This window comes from Sinocyclocheilus grahami, unplaced genomic scaffold (assembly GCF_001515645.1).
Source record: "Sinocyclocheilus grahami isolate Dianchi unplaced genomic scaffold, SAMN03320097.WGS_v1.1 scaffold369.1, whole genome shotgun sequence".
NCBI lineage: Eukaryota > Metazoa > Chordata > Actinopteri > Cypriniformes > Cyprinidae > Sinocyclocheilus > Sinocyclocheilus grahami.
Genome location: NW_015505548.1, coordinates 592,253 through 597,259, shown reverse-complemented (window position 1 = coordinate 597,259; position 5,007 = coordinate 592,253). Strand labels below are relative to the sequence as shown.

Genomic DNA, 5,007 nt, shown 5'->3' with positions numbered 1-5,007 from the left:
CACACACACACACACACACACACACACACACACACAACTTACCTCTGTCTCACGACAGTTTTCCGGCATCCCTCCTCCACCCCAACTCCTCATTTTTAACTATTCTCATCACAGACAGGGATGGGGGTTCTCTAGGTTAGGGCTATCAGGACAGCACGCCAAATATACTTACTATTTGCTCAGTCCGATTATGTAAGTGTGGACTCGTGAATCTTACTAATAAAATTGCACATTAATTAATAGAGATCTACTTGCTCAAAATTTGGCTTTCCTTAGGGTAGTACCTCTAATATCAAGGCCTAATGTCCAATTTAACACATCCCATATGGTAACGGAGAAACCGTAACACGAAATGGGCTGATGGCACAATACAGCTGTGTGCATTGTCCTATTTGCCAAGGTTCAAGGGTCTATAAAAAAAAGACTGATACTGTTAAAAAAAGTGTTCAAATGTTTTTTTGTTAGGGCAGTACATCACATTTTTAAGGCCTTGGGTCTGCTTTAACATGTACTCTTTGGCGGCCAAGAATCCACACTGCAAAATGGGTTGATGGTGCAATAGGTAGCTCAGTGTGCATTGTCCTATATTTAAAGGTTTCTCGTGCGCACATGGAAGTTTGTTTATTTTTTATTTTTGCAAAGTTCCTTTTAGAAGCTATTTAATACGGTGCTAAGAATATTGTTTGAAGAAACCAAAAATGCTGCATTTTTGCATAATGAAACCGTGCACCTTGAATTAATTCAGTCATGCTTGACAATCACTGAAAAATCACTAAACAGCTGCCATGAAAACACACTTCTTGTATGATATATTTATTTTCATGAAATTCTTAATTTTCTATTACAGAAATCTAAATGGGGCAAAAGTCTGGAAATTCAAATATTTTTCCATGCTCTGCTTTCTTTTTTTCATACGTTTCAAGACCTGGAAATTACTCAAATCAGATTTCCATACTTTTCCAAACCGTGTAGGAACCCTGATATACATATCATCCGAAAATAAGTTATCAAAACAAACCATATTGACAAAAAGCTAGATAGTACTTACTTCAGACCGCTTCATATGGAGTACGTTCTTGCATTTGCTGTAGGTTAAAATCTGGCCCTAATTATCATAGCACCAAAGGGAGGGACATGTCCAGGGAATGCATGTCAAATGCATTCAGGCGAACAACGACTGAACTTTTCACAATACTCACAAAACTCAATGTTCAAGTTAAACAAGAAGTCTCCATTGACTTCTATTTAGTTTGTTTGTTTCGTTTCTTTCTTTTGTCAAGAGCTCATCCCACCCTCATTTCCAGTTGGAGAAAAAAAAACATTTGTTATGCCAAGCCAAATCAAGTTTCTTCACGTGTTCTACTACACAAACACACACACAGGTAAATGTTCTCAAAACTCTTCACTGTCACAATTGGTCTCATATCCTGTCCTATATAATATATATATATAGCATGCAGCAAGAAATACAGACAAATGTACCAAGTAATATGTTCTGTATGAAAATACTTCACTACTGATTACATTTTTATTAAGCCTGTCTCATGAACCCAAGTGTTAATATCTTGGAGTGTTTGGAGCGTATCATTTATGAGCGATAATGAAAGCAGTTTTGAACATGACAGCAGAACTTTGAAAAAGAAAGGAGAAAAAGCTTCCTGTATTGTTTGTATTTGACGTCAAAGGCTGAGCATTAGATCAAACTCTACACTATTTTGGCATCAAACCATCTTTAACTTAGCAGAAGAAAGACAAATTAAACAGGTGCCAACATAAACGGGTTGTATGACATGCATTCATCCTCAAAAACTATAAACAAAACTTTAAAATGATGACCCAGACTACATTAAATATGAGGGGTTTGCACGTTACGTTACGAAAACTGCTGTACTAAAGTACTGGTAACATCATTTTCAGAGTAAGTAGATTGTGTGAAGAGTAATGCTTCTAGTAAATGGAGAAGTAGCTGAAGAACAGGTTTAATTTCATTGTTCAAAAACTACAGATCAGTTTGATTAGATAAAACCCCTGAAACTCTTCAGGAGGTGGGACAAAAAAAAACAAAATCAATGATTATTCAAGCTAAATGAACATGGTATATAATTCATTTTATACATCATTTGTGCTGAATCATGTTTGTGTATCAGTGATTAATGTGTTAAAAAAATCGATGATGTTGAAGGGTGAGAAAACAAAGGGTCCCTTCATGTGGAGTGACATTCCTCTCGTTTCTACATCTACATCAGTTTCTACATCTTCAATGGCAACGGCATTGAGAGTTTTAATTCCCATCCATGTATTACATCTATGTCTTTTTGACTTTTCTTAACTTTAGCTCAAAGTTACTTGACACTCCATGATTGATCAGCTCTTGTTTTATCTGAAACAAAGATGGACAAACCGATCAAAATGTGTTTTATTTCCATTCTACTCTACTGGTTATAGTTACTGGTAAAAATTTCCCAGAGTAAAAAATAGAAAAGGCCATTGTGAGAAAGTCACAATTTTGTACAAAAAGATTATAAGTTCCCTCTAAGACAGAAAAGGGCTTCCAACGACTTCCAAATGACTTTAGTTATGAAAAGTGTGACTTACTTTCTGCAAAACAGCATCAATGTTTCCACTCTGTGTTAGGTCTGAAAAGGACTGAAGTTTCATTTGAACTCCTATGACGGATTCTAAAAGGACACACACACACATAATAAGACATTCTAACATGATATAAACAAACTGATAATGGTAACTAGGCTTGTCACGATAACAACTTTGTGTTGTGCAATATATTGCCCCACAAATAATTGCGATAAACAATATTATTGTCATTTTAAGACCATTTTATGCCACTGAATATATAATCATAATATAAAAGCATAATAATGCAAGAAGGCCAACACACTTTCAAATGACAACAAACTTTTGATTCTTAGGAATATTAAGATCATGGAAATCAAGTATCAAAATTTTAGATACCTTAAAAATTCACAAATAATTTTTATGTAAATATAATGGACAATATATTGCATCACCAAAAATTATTGAGGTCATGTACATATATTGTGCGAAAAGTCGATATATTGATTATTGCGACAGGCCTAATTTAACACATAATTTTGATAAAAGTCCTACCTGGTCCGTTGTTCACAAGAAAGGCCCAACGCCCCGGAACACCTACGTTAGTCGTGTTCTTGAGGATTGGGATGGAGTAGCCACCATTTGGATCATAATGAATTTGATAGTAGTCAGTGGAGTTTATTGTGTCATATCCAGCCTATTAAAATCAATGAAATGTTATTACATGCAGAGCTAGTAAATCATTATTTCAATACTGTAATATTTGTTTTACCCCCACTGCAGTTGGTATCGCAGCGCAGTCACCGTAATGTATCAGAATGAAAGAAAAAAACCCATCTGAAATTAAAACCGCTTGAACGGTGATTGCCTGAAAAGAAAAGAAACAACATCAAGATTCATAGTTTATACAGCCTTCAATCTTGTCCCTGAAAAAATAAAGAAATAAACTATTTACCGGGCCTGAGTGTTGATTAAATACATTCATATCCCATGTAAGCACATAGTCCCACGTTGCAACAAAGACCCAAGAAGCAGTGAAGTCCCTTCCAGGGAAATACTGGTTTATATCCTGAGTGGCGCGAGTGAGAACACTTCCACTGGTGTACTCCTGATACGAATATATACCTATACCAAGGTCATCAAGGTCAGTCAAGAGCGGAGCAATGTAATCTTCATCTCCATATGCGGGAAAAGGGTAAGGGTCTGTTTCTGGTATAGCTTGGCTAAATGTAAGGAGTCCGTTATTATTAACCTGAAATAAGATAAATCAGTTCAAATACAGCAGTAAACTATGAACTGGCGGATCACAACATATGCATTCATATTAGACTGGCAATAGAACTGGATTCTCACGTATGTGATGTTGTATGTGCGGCCAAAGTACGTAAATGGGGTGGAGAAGACAACAAGGTATGAGGTATCGCCACCGTTTTCAAGAATTTCAGTGTCTCCTGCCACCGCGCCGAACGGATAAAATATTACCGGTGCTGACGAGACAATGAACACAAATTCAGAAGTCTGAATTCCGACACAAATGCACTATTAATTCAAAAGTCGATAAAAAATACCTGTCCATGGAGTTGTTGTTGCAGTGGCTGTTAAAGAATAACAGTGTTTAATTATAAAACTCTTCTGTAAAGAACAATAAAAAACACATTGCATAGTCATATGAGTCTTCAATCAATCGCAACATTATTACTTGTTGAGACTGTGGTGGTCGATGTGGTGGTTTCTGAAAGAATGAACACAAATAAAAACACAGTAAAATACTGTACATCATGATCTCACTTCATGGGTGCAGCTTTTATATATTTCCTACTAAAACGGGACGCATTTGGGGCATTTGGCTGTAATTATTTAATTACATGACAGTGTTGTTGTTTCAGGTGTTGTTGTAATGACTGTTGATGAAAAGAGCATTAAATTATAAAACTCTTCTGTAAAATACATAAAAACATTGTATGGGCTTATTATATTTGACGTATTTCCACTCTTCAGATGTCCCATACTTTAGAAATAAACACAAATCCACAACACATTCTAGCTAGGAAAAACTTTAAAGGGGTCATATGATGCGATTTCAATTTTTCCTTTCTCTTTGGAGTGTTACGAGCTCTTGGTGCATAAAGAAGATCTGTAAAGTTGCAAAGACTAAAGTCTCAAATCCAAAGAGATATTCTTTATAAAAGTTAAGAGTCCCGCTTCGTCATGCCTGGAGCTGATCCGTGCTGGTCGCTAATGAAATACATCAACTTCGCGCTGTGGATCGCCAGAACGCCTTGCCCGGGGTCGTCACATGTGGTTGCCGCAAGCCCGCCGGCAGCGCCGTTCTCAAGCCCGCCCGCCTCTGCTCACTCAAGGCCGCGGTGTGTAACGCTGTTTGAAAGTGAAACTACTTTGTTTGGCCTTCCAAAAGAGGACACAACTAGAAATCAG

At 36.7% G+C, this 5,007-nt stretch overlaps 1 pseudogene; it reads right to left on the bottom strand.

Annotated features, from left to right (window-relative positions):
• LOC107549330 (uncharacterized) overlaps nucleotides 1-5,007 on the bottom strand; it is a 68,108-nt pseudogene that overhangs the window by 2,494 nt on the left and 60,607 nt on the right.